This window comes from Triticum dicoccoides, chromosome 3B (assembly GCF_002162155.2).
Source record: "Triticum dicoccoides isolate Atlit2015 ecotype Zavitan chromosome 3B, WEW_v2.0, whole genome shotgun sequence".
NCBI lineage: Eukaryota > Viridiplantae > Streptophyta > Magnoliopsida > Poales > Poaceae > Triticum > Triticum dicoccoides.
The window spans coordinates 229,454,927-229,473,033 of record NC_041385.1 but is presented as its reverse complement, the minus strand read 5'-3'; the positions used below and the strand labels follow the sequence as shown (position 1 = coordinate 229,473,033).

The 18,107-nt window shown below is 45.4% G+C and overlaps 1 pseudogene; it reads left to right on the top strand.

Annotated features, from left to right (window-relative positions):
- Window positions 1-11,771: 11,771 nt before the first annotated feature.
- On the top strand, window positions 11,772-16,884 carry LOC119281178 (annotated as a pseudogene).
- The last annotated feature ends 1,223 nt before the right edge of the window (window positions 16,885-18,107 follow it).

The window sequence follows — 18,107 nt, the reverse complement described above, 5'->3', positions numbered from 1 at the left end:
AGCTCCTCCGATGTACCCCCTGCACCCATATATACTCTCGCACCCTAAAACTTCCAGAACAGAAGATAGATCGGGAGTTCCGCCACCGCAAGCCTCTGTAGCCACCAAAAACCTCTCGGGAGCCCTTTCCAGCGCCCTGCCGGAGGGGGGAACCCATCACCGGTGGCCATCTTCATCATCCCGGCGCTATCCATGACGAGGAGGGAGTAGTTCACCCTCGGAGCTGAGGGTATGTACCAGTAGCTATGTGTTTGATCTCTCTCCCTCTCGTATTCTCTCTTGTGTTCCATCTATGGCACGATCTTGATGTATCCCGAGCTTTGCTATTGTAATGGGATCTTATGATGTTTCTCCCCCTCTACTCTCTTGTGATGAATTGAGTTTCCCCTTTGAAGTTATCTTATCGGATTGAGTCTTTTATGAGAACACTTGATGTATGTCTTGCCGTGATTATCTATGGTGACAATGGGATATCATGTGCCACTTGATGTATGTTTTGGTGATCAACTTGCGGGTTTCGTGACATTGGGAACCTATGCATAGGGGTTGGCACACGTTCTTGACTCTCCGATAGAAACTTTGGGGCACTCTTTGAAGCACTTTGTGTTGGTTGGATGAATCTAAGATTGTGTGATGCATATCGTATAATCATGCCCACGGATACTTGAGGTGACAATGGAGTATCTAGGTGACATTAGGGTTTTGGTTGATTTGTGTCTTAAGGTGTTATTCTAGTACGAACTCTTTTATAGATTGATCCGAAAGAATAACTTTGAGGTGGTTTCATACCCTACCATAATCTCTACGTTTGTTCTCCGCTATTAATGGCTTTGGAGTGACTCTTTTTTGCATGTTGAGGAATTGTTATTTGATCTATCTATGTTATTATTGTTGAGAGAACTTGCACTAGTGAAAGTATGAACCCTAGGCCTTGTTTCCTATCATTGCAATACCGTTTACGCTCAATTTTATCTTTAGTTACCTTGCTGTTTTTATTATTTCAGATTACAAAAACCTTTATCTACTATCTATTTTGCACTTGTATCACCATCTCTTCACCGAACTAGTGCACCTATACAATTTACCATTGTATTGGGTGTGTTGGGGACACAAGAGACTCTTTGTTATTTGGTTGCAGGGTTGTTTGAAAGAGACCATCTTTATCCTACGCCTCCTACGGATTGATAAACCTTAGGTCATCCACTTGAGGGAAATTTGCTACTGTCCTACAAACCTGTGCACTTGCAGGCCCAACAATGTCTACAAGAAGAAGGTTGTGTAGCAGACATCAGTTATGATTGTGATCGTGATCATGATCAGCCTTCTAAGGACCAACCTCTCCGGTTTATATAGACACCGGAGAGGGCTAGGGTTTACACGGAGTCGGTTACAAGGAAGGAAATACAATATACGGATCGCCAAGCTTGTCTTCCACGCCAACGAGAGTCCCATCCGGACACGGGACGGAGTCTTGAGTCTTGTATCTTCACGCTCCAATAGTCCGGACGAAGTATATAGTCCGGCCGTCTGGATACCCCCTAATCCAGGACTCCCTCAGTCGTAATGGGCCCTGGGTTAGCGGGCTGTAAATGGGCTATATGCGAATTGGCCGTTAACAAGCTTTTCATGGGCCAGCCCACCACCTTTTGACCAAGTCAAACGGGTTGGACTTTTCACAGGAATGGGCCTTTGTTGGGCCGTGCCATGTGGCGACGTATCGTAGGCACCTTCAGTCCAATGAGTGGATGACATCTGTCCCAACGGTGAGCCGACACGTATTTCCTCCAGCCGATGATGATTTTACACGTGGAAAATCCCCATTGGTCGGGGCTATTAACGGGTTATCGGATCCAAAACTGGACCCGATAGCTTAACGGTGTTCCGTTACGGTGGATGCCACGTGTCGGTCACCCTTGACGAAAGCACTTCTATGAAGCGCGATTTATCATCATGAAAGTGGACACTTCCGTGATGATAATTTTGGTAATGTCATGGAACACTTCTACGACAGCACAGGTATGACTATCTTGATTCTGTCATAAAATCGTCATGGATGTACATGCATGATAGAAAATGTGACCTACTGTGACAAACACGTATCATCACGGAAGTGTATTTTTTGTAGTGTTATGTGTGAGTTGAGACAATGCAGGCAACCAAACAGTGTGCGGTAAGCTATCCCTAATGCAGGCAAGCAAAATGCACGCAACCAAACAAGTTGCAGATGTTGGGTTTTAGGCTGTTTCTACTAAGCCAGACCTCATTGAGCCAGGCTTCATTGTGCCAGGTTGGGTTGGAGCGACAACCAAACATGCCCTTCAAGAAGACTGGCCCGCACTTCAGTTGACCCGGCCATTGGTTTCAGCTCATTCGAGTTATATTTTGAAGTCAGAGGAATAGTAAAAGATAGTATTAAATGAATGTTGTTTTCTTCAGTGTTGTAATTGTTGTTGTATTTTCTTCTTCTTTTTTCTGTTTTTGTTTTATAAGACTCTGAATTTTTATGCCAAAATTAATAAAAATAAGTAGCAAAGTCATGCTATTTTGCCAAAAAACGTCTTGCCCACCTATTTTTGTTAAATGAATAGTACATAGATGAAAAAAAATACTCCTAAGGCCTTTTCGATTAATCCTCTCTCGAGGGGTTTGGAGTGGATTGAGGAGAATTTTGACTTGCAAGGGATATAATCTTGTTGGAATTGACCTCCGTTGTAACAAACTGAGAGATAAAAGGGGTAGTTAAACCTACAACATACATAAGAACTAAGTGTTATTTAGGTTCTTTTTGGTGGAACCAGCCCACCAGGGTTCAATTTGTAAACTTGGAACTGATGCTCACATTTCTTTGGATTTATTTCGGTTTTTCTAGTGATGTTGGTTTAGTAAGAGGAGACGTTCTCGTCAACTACGAGGAGTCTGTGGTGACTTGGTCAATCTTAAAATGTGATGTCCGCTCAGTATCTCAGAGATGTTCATAGGGGTAGAGTGTGCATGCATGCATTCATAAGGGGGGAAGTTTAATTAAGTTAATGAAATCGGACAAGGGCTTTGGGAGTTTAATAACTACACCTTATTCATCTCCAAGGATATGATCCATGTTAACCTACTAAACCTTACTGTAACTGGTGTTTGGTATAACACTTCACAGTCTCCTTTCTCCTAGCCTCGCCGGTGCTCGATCTCCATGATCCTGGGCACCTATGGGGATGAAGATCGCGGACAATACAAGCGACGTCTTCATGGAACAATTTTATTTCACACATACGGGATGTTGTGTCAAAGTTTTCCATTGATCCTCTCAATAAATACCTTGGGTTGCAAGGCTCATGCCTCAACCCATACCTTACTGAAGTACTCACACATGGAGATCAGATCACGGAAAGAAAACATTGAAGAACACATCTTGAGATTGATTGATTACAATATGTCTTACAATGGATGCCTTGTGCGATGCACAATTATAAGTATGAACTAGATAAGAGAGCACTATGGTGGTGGTGGAGATGGCTAAGTAGATGGAGATGTAGTCGGCTAGGGTTTGTGAATGATGATGATGATGAAGAGGTTCTGGCTTCTGTGCTCGTCACCCTGTTGACATTTCGATAGGGTCCCTTCAATAAAAGTTGTTCAAGTGGACGATTTGCCTCGAAATCCATGCCAAACGGGCACTCATACAGGCGTGTGCGCCCATGTGGAATGTCGTCTTTTACTCTGTCTTCGCGCAGACGCCTCCTGTTGATTCCTCCTTTCTCCATTCTCCTTCCATTCCACTTTCACATGTGATTTATTTCCTTTTTAGCCCATTTTCTATGGAAACACATCAAAGAGAGGATTTGTGGAATCCTTTGCATTCAGTAGTCATTAGTAGCAATATCTGAGCGAATATCTCTTTTTAAATAAAATATCTCGGTGTAAACAAAGATGAAATGAGTGTAAAAATATCACTCATCATATATGCATGCATGTGGGCGTGATGGTAGTGTGTTCAACAAGATAACAACCCCCCTGAACCGGTGATTGCTATTCCGTGCTTATGGCATCAGTTACTTCGGTAATCGCACGCAGCGTGCACCTCTCTGACAACTAGGCCAAACCCATATAACACGAATTGCTTCTGTTTTTTTAGCTTTCTTCATGGTTTTGAGAAGCTCGTGGTCGGTTTTCTGTTCTTTTTTGTTATATTTTTTTCCTTTTTTCTTTTTTTGTTCTATTTTTCATTTAAATTTTGTGAACTTTTAAAAAAATTCATGAATAATTTTTAAATACGTGAACTTTTTCAATTTTTGTGAACATTTTTTAAAGTGGTCATTTTTTCAAATGCATGAACATTTTTTTTTACTTTTATGAACTTTTTCAAATTCATGAATTATTTTCAATTCATGGTCAATTTTTCAAATTGATGACATTTTTTCAAATTCATAAACTTCTAAAATCTGTAATATTTTTTCAAAATCGTGAACATTTTCTTGAATTCAAATTTCTGAACTCTTTCTTAAAATTCATGATTTTTTTAATTTCTATTTTTTAAAAAAATATGTTTTTTTTATAAAAAATATTACCTTTCTTTGAATTCACATTTTTTTCTTCAAATTTATGATTCTTTTAGATTAGGTGAAAAGTCAATTGTCAACCAGTCAATCGATCATTGGTCAAAGAACATGCACTCTCGCGATCCAATTAGCAAGGTGAGCGAGCGCTAGTCATTGTGCCAGGACCCATACAAGCTACGCACGCGTCAATAGTGGAATTCATCACCCGAAGCGCAATATAGGAGGTGTCCACCAAACCAACTACTTGGTCCCGGTCCCTCCTCCTCAGTATCTAGTATTAAAAGATAAGCCCCTCCTATTGGATGCTAACGATCTCAAGAGGTGGGCCATGCCCCTCCCTAACGACTGATCCTAATGAGGCTCTAAAGGAGATAAAGCCCGACTACAACTGCCGGTCATCTGGCAGTGTTGGCGATGTCCATGGAACTCTTTCCATGTACACTACATCACCAAGCTGTTGTCCGTACAATTGAATCATGCCTTCACCATGTCTGCTTCAAGAAAGCACGAGCAGTCATGTTCATCTCCCATGGCCACAACCATCAAGGTATTCTTACGCCTCCCCTAATGATCTAAATGTTATAGTACATGGTTCCAATGCAATATTGTTGAGCCCTAATTGGTGGTGCTCAGACAGGGGTGGGGTTGAATGAGACAACAACAGTGGTTCAACATGTATTTGTGGCTTGGCGGGAGGTGGTCGGATGGTGTCAGAATCGTCATCTCCAGCAGTGGTGCCATATGAGGCTCGTCAAAATTGTAGTTCCTATGGGAATTCAACTCCGTTGAGCTTGACACGGCCACCACGGAGGTGCTAGAGACTAGGGGAAGGTAAATTCAGCCGGGATTTCCACTGAAGATGCCTGGCGGCAGAGCCCCATGCAATTTCAAGGAAGCATGCCCTCCTGGCCTTGCTCCTCGAGCTAGGGAGCGTGAGAGGGAGAGGGAGGTGGTGCAGATCGAGGAGGATTTGGATTGCGCCTTTTATAGCCGTGGTTGCAAGCCGCCTAGAGAAAGCTTGCGAGCGAGCTGGAGCTGATCCGGCCTATGCGGCTGTAGTGTGAGGTTGTGGAAGCTGTGAACAATGATTAGGGGGATTGGAATAGTGCGAGGATGAAGACGATGTAGGATGGTCACGGGCTGCGCAGGGTAGTGCTCACAATTGCGCTCGGGCGGTGCGGGTGCGGGTCGGGCCTGGGAGGAGGGGGACGGTGCGGTGGAGGCGGGTAGAAGTGCACGTGGTTGCCTCCATGGGTTTGGCACGTCGTGGACGGGCGGGGGGGCCTGGGTTGGCCGGCCGAATGCAAAACATGGTTTTGGCATGCCAGACGCGTGGTCCGAGGCCAACAGGAGCCCAGGGACATGTCTAGTGCCAAAACCTTGTCCCATGCATTAGATAGGTATCCCAGGGGTCTTAAAGTGTCAATAATCAATGCCTAGTGGATCATATGAGACCAGTTTATCCAAAAGCCATTCTGATAGCAAGTTATTAGTATTGTTCCAATGACAATTGGTGTTAGCTACATAGCTGATTCTTGATGTGTGGTAGAGAGTTGCTAGAGTGAGTAGTTTGGCCAACTTTCAGCTGGTTTGAATAAGTCTTTGAGGTACTTGTTGTACAAGTCATAGATCATCTGGTCAGAAACTAGGTTTAGATGATTTGGTCATTTGGGAAAAGTTTTGCACAGGTCTTGGGCATTTTCTGGTTTAGATGGCCAAAATAAATTATGAGAATTGTTGAGAATTTTCAAAGGCAAGGAATCAAAGGTATATTCTTTTATATAAAATAAAAGGAATATTGGTTTGATTCATAAAGGTGGCGAGCAAGTGTATGAACTTGTCAAGCTTGAGGAAATGGGTTGAATCATCCAGGAAAAGAAGAGAAACTATCTCCCGAGGTTAAGTCCAAAAGAGCTGTTCCGCGAAGATCCAAATAAAATCCCAAAAAATTCCCGAAAAGAAAAAGGGGCAAAACCAGGGTGTTACACTCTCGGAGGTTGAAAGCTCTCGTACATCTTGAGCAAACACAGCTCGGACATGTGCGAACCGTTCCACTTCCTAAGGCCGGTTGCCATGCAATAAAGCTGAATGTGCAAGGCTCTAATGGCATCCCGCAAGAACACAGGCTTTGACTAAGCCCCCATGATTGTATCGTGGAAGCCAGACAGATCAACCCAAAAAGTTTCAAACCTGAAACAATGGAATTTTGGACAATGGTCTTCTTCAAGAGAAGAGGGCAGTGGTCTGATATCTCGGTAGAGGCTGGACTAGTTGATATTGGGGGAAGTGTAGTTTCCAATCTTTGGTCATAAGAACACAGTCTAGCTTGGCTGAGGTGTTGTTCTAGCACTTACTAGCCCAGATGAATCTTTGACCCACAAGCTGAAATTCTCAATGCTCGAGATCTTCGAGCACATATAGAAATCTACCCATCATCCGGATGTTTAGATTCCTATTGATCTTCTCATCTGCCCTGGCACTTAAGTTGAAGTCTCATGTAATCAGCCACTTGTTCTGAACCCCTAGCTTGATGGCTCTGAGCTCCTGGAGAAGGTGATCTTATCATGATCATCTTGGGTCCCATAGACCACAGTAATTGACTAGGATGAGCCATCAGACTTATCTGCGATATCTGCCGAAAGGGGATGCCGGCCCGACACCGTGGTCATGGTCGCAATAGAAAAATCCTGAGAGCATGCAATGATAATGGCTCCCATCTTGCCGTCAACAGCTTTGAAAATGAAGTTATCACAAAAAATTAGGCTGAGCTTTTCACACACAAGGGATATCAAGAAGTCAACTATCTTGTTCTCATGAAGATAAATTAAGCTGTAGTTTATGTCTCTGATCCGATTTTTGATGGCACGCCGACAAGTTGGGTTGTTCAGATCCCAGACATTTCAAATTGAGGAGGCATAAATCCATATGGAAACAATATTCAACTCATAACCATCTGATACAACTCTGAACAACAGGTAGTGGCATCAACGGACAAATCTTGCTACCAGGTTCACATCAGCAATACAATAGAACGAACCGAGCTAACAACCATAACAACACAAATTGAAACCACATACACTAACAACACAGTGAACCAACATAGACAATCGACACTAGCAGCACAACTAAACCCACAAAGAGCACGAACATAGATAACATGGATACTGACAGGGGAAACAAAATTCCAGAGCCTTGAAGTAGGTTGTAGATGGCAGATTGTAGGAGGCCCTAATCTAATAAACCGTTGGGACACATTTATAACAACTTTAATAAGGTAAGTTATGAGACACATGAGTAGAGAGAAGTTTAAATCCGAGCATATCCTATATAGCTAAGAGATTCATCTCCACTATCTTATTTATCTTGGCATGCAACCTACCCATATCATCAAGTAGGCCCACCAAATAAGTGATCCCCACTAACTCACTTATCTTAACACACAACTATGCCAACTCACCATGCCACCATGCATGCCCCACTGATTTAGTTATTTCAACATGCAACTATGCCAACTCAACATGTCAACATGCATGGAAAACTGACACTTACATGCTACTCATATTCAATCAATATAAATATGCTACAAATGTATAATAATATATTGTATCTGTATGTACTTTAGTTTCTACTAGAACAATGCCCGTGCATTGCAACGGGATATAAATATTATAATACATTAGCTTGTGATTTACCTGTCAATAATAATGCGATTGTGTAGATAAATATTCATCAAATCTGACAGTGAATTGACTTATAATTTGATTAGAAGTTTGGTAAGTAAATTAAAGTGGAATTGATTAAGAAGGTAAGTAATTAAGGTGATTGATAAACATATACATGAAAGGTTAGACGAAGGGATGGTGGAAAGAAAGGTGAAATGAGAACCTTACGTTCCTTTTAGGTACTAGTATACAGAGATTCTCATAGTGCTAATACAAAAACTAAAGTTTCATACTGTCTAGTCTTATAGAAATAACTGCATCCAATTACCGCAGCAACGCACGGGGTATCATCTTTAGTTATGTTAACGAGTCCAGCCGAACCGGCATTTTATCTTGACAAACTCTAACGAGTCAAGCTGAACATGTTTGGCTCTGCTCGAAATCCAGCCCTATTAGCGAGGGAGCTGTGACGCTGGGATTGGCCGCTCGTTTTGTCCGAGGGACAAAACAGGGCGAGATGGTTTTTCCTAACCACGTGCCGTACGTGGTGACTAATCAAAAGATGGTGAAAGCAAACGCTTTTCCCTGTTCAAGTATCCATTTTTTTCATCTATTTTTAGGATTATTAGCAAAAGAGCCCGTGCGTTGCAACGGGAGAAAAAACATAACACACACTCTTAACCCAACAACCATCACTTAATAGGTCCTCTTCTTTATATTTGCGAGGCATCATATTTGTGTTGCCACTTATCCTACTTCTCATCCTCGCCGACGATGGCCTCGGTGTTCACACAAAACAACAAAAAACGTGTTTGAATATGGTTAATCCTAAGGCGTCTCTCTCTCCCTCTCTCCTCCGTCGCCCTCTCTCTCTCTCTCTCTCTCTCTCTCTCTCTCTCTCTCTCATTCTTGCGATGAGAAATCTGTTGTTTTCCCCTGCGATATTTTTCAGAGGTATGCATGTGTAGCTATTGATGTTTTCTTTTGCCTATATGATTATAGTAGGGTGTTTATTTGCAATCCGGATCGCCGCCGGAACGAAAGAAAAACAGATCTTGCGCTATAAATTATAAGTTTGCTTTCAAAACAATATTTTAAAAATATTTAACAGGTAAAATTAACATCATATTTAGATTCCACACATTTTTATAATAAAATTTCATATATAATATGTTAAAATCGAAGTTACGGTTTAAAAGATACGAATAATTTAGAAAATCATTTGTTTGATTTAAATATATTCCAAAATAATATTAGAAAACTTAATAGGTAAAAATAATCTCATATTCATATTCTTCATATTTTTTCAATCAAATTTCATATATAACATGTTCAAATCGGAGTTACGGTTTAAAAGATATGGATGATTTAAAAAAGTATTTGTTTGACTTAAATATGATCCGCGGATGAATAACCTAAAATGTCAGTGGGGGTTTCAAAAAACGTAAAATAACGGTTCGGGTGTGACTTAAATTCGGACGGCGGGTTGACTTCAGAAAAACACAGGGACTTTTGTGTAAAATACGAAAAAACGATTCGTTTTGACTTAAAATAGGACTGCGGGTTGAATTCTCTGAAATAGAGGGACTTTTCTAAAAAATGACATGACGGACGAAAGAAACCCAATTTGCTTTATTATTAGGTAAAGTTAAAGATGTGTTTTAGATGGATTTTTAGGATTACTAGCACAAATGCCCGTGCGTTGCAACGGAAGAAAAATATTAACGTGTAACTAAATTTGGTGAGAAACAGCTTTTGAACGGTATTCGTTAAAGAAGCTACTACTCGCTTTAAAGGGAAAAAGGAGGGCGTATCTAAATCTAAATAAGTACATATAATGTGTTCAAAGTGCCCTTGGCCCAATCCGTATTTAATCTCTCTATGTACTATTTTTCCTTTCATTAAAATCTAGGAGATTTCATCTCTCGTCTTTCCTTGGAATTCAGATTTAACTCCCTCTCACAATGTCCAATTGATCATGACATGCAATTCTTGCTTTTAATATTTAATTATGCATCTCATAAATCCCATAGCCCCTAATTAGACCAATATCGGGGCATTCAGAGTATGTCGTGAATCCAGTTTAATTAGTCCACCACCAGACCGAATGTAGAGTTAATTTCTTCCTGTGCAACATGCACGCATATCATGAATACATATAAATTTGGCCACAACCGGTGCCCATAGATCTGATTGCTTTCTACCTCCATGCCTTAATCATCTGGTTAATGATTCTCAAATCAGCTTGCTGGTTACTCCTACCTAGCAAGTTAATGTTGTATATAAACTGACACGATTTAATGTAAGAAAGCATGGCGGAACTATTTAGTTCTTTTTAGGCAACGGATTTAGCTAAAACTGATTACGTATGTATGTGTGCCGGCCTGGCTGCCTTCAATCCATCGACAAGGCTGCTGCCGCTAGCTCGTTAGAAAAAAAGGCCAGGCTGGGCTGCTACTGCTAGCCCAGAAAAAAAGGCTGGCCTGCTACCGCTAGATGGGCTTCCAGATCGTTGCCTCGTTGGTTGAGTCGGTTTCCAATTGGTTTAACATACACGAAATCCAAAGAAATCATCTAAACGGAACGAAACAAAGCGAAATCAAACCAAGAATACATATTCCCTTTAATAGTAAGCGAAACTAAACCAAGAATACCTATTCCCTTTAATAGTAGGTATAGATATAGATATTGATTGGGCGATCTAAAGAGACCCCAAATACTTCGATATCTCTCTAGAGTTTTGTAAAATTCGTGGAGTACCGTTTGAATCTGATGCATATTTATACGCACGGACGGGGTTATCATGACATTTCCCCTTAGCCGCCCTGATTTTTGTCAGTGCTAGAGTATATATAATAGAGCAACAACCCTCGTGCATACAGCGTGCTCATCTTCTTGGTACCAGCCCAAATAAAGTGGCCAATGAATCCCCGAGAAACTGCGCCGGACGTAAACAAAAGTATGCGCGGATCTCGTGGCCCATCGGCAACAATAATTCATCGACATGACGCCAACGGTTGCAGCGCCCAGCCAGCGGGGCGTGTCAGAGGGTGCTTGGATACAAGGGACTATTTTTAGTCTAACTAAAAATAGTCTCTTTTAGAGGCTAAAGTTCCAAGCACCCCTGACTAAAAAGAGGCTAGGACTAGTCTTGAGGCTAAAATCTTTTAGTCATGGGAAACCTACTAAAATATGTATTAGCTCTCTCTCTCCTCATTTAATTCCTCTCCTTAGTTCTGGATTGGAGGGTTTGGAGGATAATAAATGCTCAATAACTAGATTTTAGTCTCTTTAGTATTTGGATCCAAGCATGGGTGAGACTAGCAAGTTTTAGTCCCACTACTTTTAGTCATGGGACTAAAACGTATCCAAGCATGCTCTCAGTGACTACTCATTCAACTGGAGATCCAACAATGTGTGAGCACGCGGAGACGTCTACGCCTCCGCCCACGCCCGCCGTATTATATACTGTACCACCGCGTCAGGAGCTCATTCGCCACAGCCCCACTACACGGCCACGCGCGCAACGTGTTGACCGAGAGAGCTACCGGAACCAACACGGCGACGCAGCTACAGTAGCTAGCAAAGCCATGGGGTCCTTGCCGCCGGGAGAGAGGCCGCACGCCGTGATGATCCCCTACCCGGCGCAGGGTCACATCACGCCGATGCTGAAGCTGGCCAAGCTGCTCCACACCAGGGGCTTCCACGTCACCTTCGTCAAACAACGAGTTCAACCACCGCCGCCTGCTGCGCTCGCAGGGCGCGGACGCGCTGCATGGCCTGCCCGTGTTTCGGTTCGCTGCCATCGCCGACAGCCTCCCGCCGTCCGACCGCGAGGCCACGCAGGACGTTCCTGCGCTGTGCTACTCCACCATGACCACCTGCCTCCCCAGGTTCAAGGAGCTCGTCGCCAAGCTCAACGAGGAGGCCGAGACCTCCGGTGGCGCGCTGCCGCCGGTCACCTGCGTGGTGGCCGATAGCACCATGACCTTCGCCCTCCGCGCCGCGCGGGAGCTTGGCCTCCGCTGCGCCACGCTCAGGACCGCCAGCGCTTGTGGTTTCATGGGCTACTGCCACTTCAAGGATCTAGTACACCGCGGGCTCTTCCCTCTCAAAGGTATATCTGTCAACTTACATAGTTTGCAAGTTGGATTTTTATTTGGTACTATGTGGCTATGTGTGTGTGCTTGGATAGAAATTAATTAAACTGGAGGCAACATAGTAATTACTAACTCCGCTATGTTGTCTCAACATAGCCGGTCCCAAGCCCGGGTAAAGGAGGAGGGTTGTGATAGGCTTGGCGAGCCAACGTAAAAACTCAGCCAGTCTTATGGAGATGAAACCCAAAAGATTTTCGTTGGGGCGTAACCCTCTCAGCGATGCGCCACATCGGAACCCGGGTGTGGTGGAAAATGGGCAAGGGCCGGGCCGTCACCCCCCAAGTGGCGCGCCGTATCTTGATCCGGATACGGTGGCAAGTGAGCGAGGATCGGGTCGTCACATCCTTAGTGGCGCGCTACATCGGCGCCCGGATATAGTGGAAAATGAGCAAGGGTCTTCGCATTTGACTCGACGAGTGTGAAGGGTAAGGAAGCTAGCCGAGCCTAGTAGGATTCGCTTAGGTAGCTGGAACGTAGGGTCTCTGACAGGGAAGCTTCGGGAGCTAGTTGATGCAGCAGTGAGGAGAGGTGTTGATATCCTTTGCGTCCAAGAAACCAAATGGAGAGGACAGAAGGTGAAGGAGGTGGAGGATACCGGCTTCAAGCTGTGGTACACGGGGACGGCTGCAAACAGAAATGGCGTAGGCATCTTGATCAACAAGAGCCTCAAGTATGGAGTGGTAGACGTCAGGAGACGTGGGGACCGGATTATCCTGGTCAAGCTGGTAGCTGAGGACTTGGTTCTCAATGTTATCAGCGCATATGCCCCGCAAGTAGGCCACAATGAGAACACCAAGAGGGAGTTCTGGGAAGGCTTGGAAGACATGGTTAGGAGTGTACCGATTGGTGAGAAGCTCTTCATAGGAGGAGACCTCAATGGCCACGTGGGTACATCTAACACAGGTTTTGAAGGGGCGCATGGGGGCTTTGGCTATGGCATCAAGAATCAAGAAGGAGAAGATGTCTTAAGCTTTGCTCTAGCCTACAACATGATTGTAGCTAACACCCTCTTTAGAAAGAGAGAATCACATCTGGTGACTTTTAGTAGTGGCCAACACTCTAGCCAGATTGATTTCATCCTCTCGAGAAGAGAAGATAGGCGTGCGTGCCTAGACTGTAAGGTGATACCTGGGGAGAGTGTTGTACCCCAACATAAGCTGGTGGTTGCTGACTTCCGCTTTTGGATTCGTGTCCAGCGGGATAAGCGTGCCAAGGTCGCTAGAACGAAGTGGTGGAAGCTCAAGGGGGAGGTAGCTCAGGTGTTCAAGGAGAGGGTATTTAAGGAGGGCCCTTGGGAGGAAGGAGGGGATGCGGACAATGTGTGGATGAAGATGGCGACTTGCATTCGTAAGGTGGCCTCGGAGGAGTTTGGAGTGTTCAGGGGAAGGAGAAGCAAAGATAAGGATACCTGGTGGTGGAATGATGATGTCCAGAAGGCGCTTAAAGAGAAGAAAGATTGCTTCAGACGCCTATACCTGGATAGGAGTGCAGACAACATAGAGAAGTACAAGATGGCGAAGAAGGCCGCAAAGCGAGCTGTTGGTGAAGCAAGGGGTCGGGCATATGAGGACCTCTACCAACGGTTAGGCACGAAGGAAGGTGAAAGGGACATCTATAAGATGGCTAAGATCTGGGAGAGGAAGACGAGGGATATTGGCCAAGTCAAATGCATCAAGAACGGAGCAGGCCAACTCTTGGTGAAGGACGAAGAGATTAAGCATAGATGGCGGGAGTACTTCGACAAGCTGTTCAATGGGGAGAATGAGAGTTCTACCATTGAACTGAATGACTCCTTTGATGAGACCAGCATGCGTTTTGTGCGGCGCATCCAGGAGTCTGAGGTGAAGGAGGCTTTAAAAAGGATGAAAGGAGGCAAGGCGATGGGCCCTGATTGTATCCCCATTGAGGTGTGGAAAGGTCTCGGGAACATAGCGATAGTATGGCTAACCAAGCTTTTCAACCTCATTTTTCGGGCAAACAAGATGCCAGAAGAATGGAGACGGAGTATATTAGTACCAATCTTCAAGAACAAGGGGGATGTTCAGAGTTGTACTAGTTACCGTGGAATTAAGCTGATGAGCCATGCAATGAAGCTATGGGAGAGAGTCATTGAGCACCGCTTAAGAAGAATGACAAGCGTGACCAAAAATCAGTTTGGTTTCATGCCTGGGAGATCGACCATGGAAGCCATTTTCTTGGTACGACAACTTATGGAGAGATATAGGGAGCATAAGAAGGACTTGCATATGGTGTTCATTGACTTGGAGAAGGCCTATGATAAGATACCGCGGAATGTCATGTGGTGGGACTTGGAGAAACACAAAGTCCCAGCAAAGTACATTACCCTCATCAAGGACATGTACAATAATGTTGTGACAAGTGTTCGAACAAGTGATGTCGACACCGATGACTTCCCGATTAAGATAGGACTGCATCAGGGGTCAGCTTTGAGCCCTTATCTTTTTGCATTGGTGATGGATGAGGTCACAAGGGGTATACAAGGAGATATCCCATGGTGTATGCTCTTCGCGGATGATGTGGTGCTAGTTGACGATAGTCGGACGGGGGTAAATAGGAAGTTAGAGTTATGGAGACAAACCTTGGAATCGAAAGGGTTTAGGCTTAGTAGAACTAAAACCGAGTACATGATGTGCGGTTTCAGTACTACTAGCTGTGAGGAGGAGGAGGTTAGCCTTGATGGCCAGGTGGTACCTCGGAAGGACACCTTTCGGTATTTGGGGTCAATATTGCAGGAGGATGGGGGTATTGATGAAGATGTGAACCATCGAATCAAAGCCAGATGGATGAAGTGGCGCCAAGCTTCTGGCATTCTCTGTGACAAGAGAGTGCCACAAAAGCTAAAAGGCAAGTTCTACAGGACGGCGGTTCGACCCGCAATGTTGTATGGCGCGGAGTGTTGGCCGACTAAAAGGCGACATGTTCAACAGTTAGGTGTGGCGGAGATGCGTATGTTGAGATGGATGTGTGGCCACACGAGGAAGGATCGAATCCGGAATGATGATATACGAGATAGAGTTGGGGTAGCACCAATTGAGGAGAAGCTTGTCCAACATCGTTTGAGATGGTTTGGGCATATTCAGCGCAGGCCTCCAGAAGCTCCAGTGCATAGCGGACGGCTAAAGCGTGCGGAGAATGTCAAGAGAGGGCGGGGTCGATCGATTTTGACATGGGAGGAGTCCGTTAAGAGAGACCTGAAGGATTGGAGTATCGACAAAGAGCTAGCTATGGACAGGGGTGCGTGGAAGCTTGCTATCCATGTGCCAGAGCCATGAGTTGGTTGCAAGATCTTATGGGTTTCACCTCTAGCCTACCCCAACTTGTTTGGGACTAAAGGCTTTGTTGTTGTTGTTGTTGTTGTTGTTGTTGTTGGAGGCAACATAGTAATTACTAGTTTGTTATTGGTGCAGAAGAGGCTCAGTTGAGCGATGGATACTTGGACACGACCATCGACTGGATACCGGCGGCGCCCAAGGACCTGCGGCTGCGTGACCTCCCAAGCTTCTTCCGCACCACCGACCCCGATGACATCATGTTCAACTTCTTCATCCACGAGACGGCCGACATGTCGCAGGCGTCGGGGGTGGTCATCAACACCTTCGACGAGCTCGACGCGCCACTGCTCGATGCCATGTCCAAGCTCCTGCCGCCCGTCTACACAGTGGGGCCGCTCCATCTCACGGTTCGCAACAACGTGCCGGAGGATAGCCCCGTCGCCGGCATCGGGTCCAACCTGTGGAAGGAAGAGGATGCGCCCCTCCGGTGGCTCGACGGCCGGCCGCCGCGCTCCGTGGTGTACGTCAACTTCGGGAGCATCACGGTGATGTCGAACGAGCACTTGCTGGAATTCGCGTGGGGGCTGGCCAACACCGGCTACGCCTTCCTGTGGAACGTGCGGCCTGACCTCGTCAAGGGCGACGGGGCCGCACTTCCAACGGAGTTCTCCGCGGCGACGGAGGGACGGAGCATGCTGTCGACGTGGTGCCCGCAGGAGAAGGTGCTGGAGCACGAGGCCGTTGGGGTGTTCCTGACGCACTCCAGGTGGAACTCGGCGTTGGAGAGCATCTGCGGCGGCGTGCCGATGGTGTGCTGGCCGTTCTTTGCGGAGCAGCAGACCAACTATCGGTACAAGTGCACGGAGTGGGGCATCGGAATGGAGATTGGGGACGATGCGAGGAGGGCCGAGGTCGAGGCCATGATACGGGAGACCATAGAGGGGGAGAAAGGCCGAGAGATGCGGCGGCGCGTGCTGGAGCTCCGCGGGAGCGCGGTGGCCTCCGCACGGCGTGGCGGAAGGTCCATGCGCAACGTTTATAGGCTCATCCACGAGGTGCTGCTGGCTTGACACAAGCTGGTAAATGGTTCGACGATTCTATTTATCACAAAGGTAGTTTTGTTGCTTACTACACATGGAAGATCACGAACCATTTATCTCTAAAGACAGAGACGATGGATTTATTACATGGGCATTTGTAGCATTGTTCACATCGAGCAGAACATTGTTTCTCCGAAGTTTTCCTCGTGCATTATTTTTTTGGAACGCCGATAAGTGCCATACGTGTGGATGTTAGGAAATCTGTCCACATATTTTGTGTGTTGTATAAGAGAAACAGCCCACACATTTATGTGTGGGCGAAACAAGTAATGTCCACACACCCTCTTTTTTCCCCTCCCGATCCCTGTAACACGCGTGCGTGTGGGTGAAATAGATAACGCCCACACGCCCCGTACGTCATGCCTCGTACATTGTGGTCCCGCACGCTCCGCGTGACAGTCACCGCACGCCCGCAGTTGCCATGGTCTAGACCCCCGTCCATGTTCGTTAACTGCAGTTGCCATGTCGCTGAACTACGGTTGCCATGTCGGACAACTACAGTTGCCATGGTTGCTCAACTGCAGTTGTCATCTCATGTCAAAAGTTCCAGATGCCATTTTTTGGCAACTGCGGTTGTTGCCATGTATGGTCTGGTTTACTATAGTTGTAATGATTTGAAAACTTTAGGGGTTTGCTACCTACTAACACTAGGCAGTTGCCATGTATGGTCTGGTTTATTACAGTTGTCATGATTTGAAAACCTTAGGAGTTGCCACCTACTAACAATAGACAGTTGCCGTATAGCGTTACAAAAGGACATGGCAAAACAACATATTCGAGTAAAAAAGAGAGAGTTGCCATCTGCTTACAAGTACACTAGGGCAGTTGCCCTGTACCCTGCAAAATACATGGCAACTGACATGTTCGGATAAAAAAAGAGAGAGTTGCCACCTGCTTATAAAGCACACTAGGGCAGTTGCCATGTACACTGCAAAACACATGGCAAGTGACAACTTGGGTGTGGGAGATGAGACGGGCGTGTGGGCGAGATGACAAATGCCCACACATCAGCCCTTGTACGTGAGTGGAAAGTGGTGTGTGGGCGAACTGCTGAACGCCCACACAGCAGCCCCTCCCGTGTGATGAAACAGTCGTGTGGGCGACCGGATGAACGCCCACACACCAGCCCAGTCCTACGTGACACTAGAAACATGCCAAGATTCGTGCGCTCACAAACAGACGCGGATCCATGCGTGTGGGCGAGATGCAAACGCCCACACGTGTGGGCGTTAGTGTTTTTGTTTTTCTATGATTTAGTTCCCTTTTCTAATACCGCTCTATGAAGAGTAAGCCATTTTGTAAATTGAGATCCATGAAGGCTTTAATTTTGGAAATTTCAAAA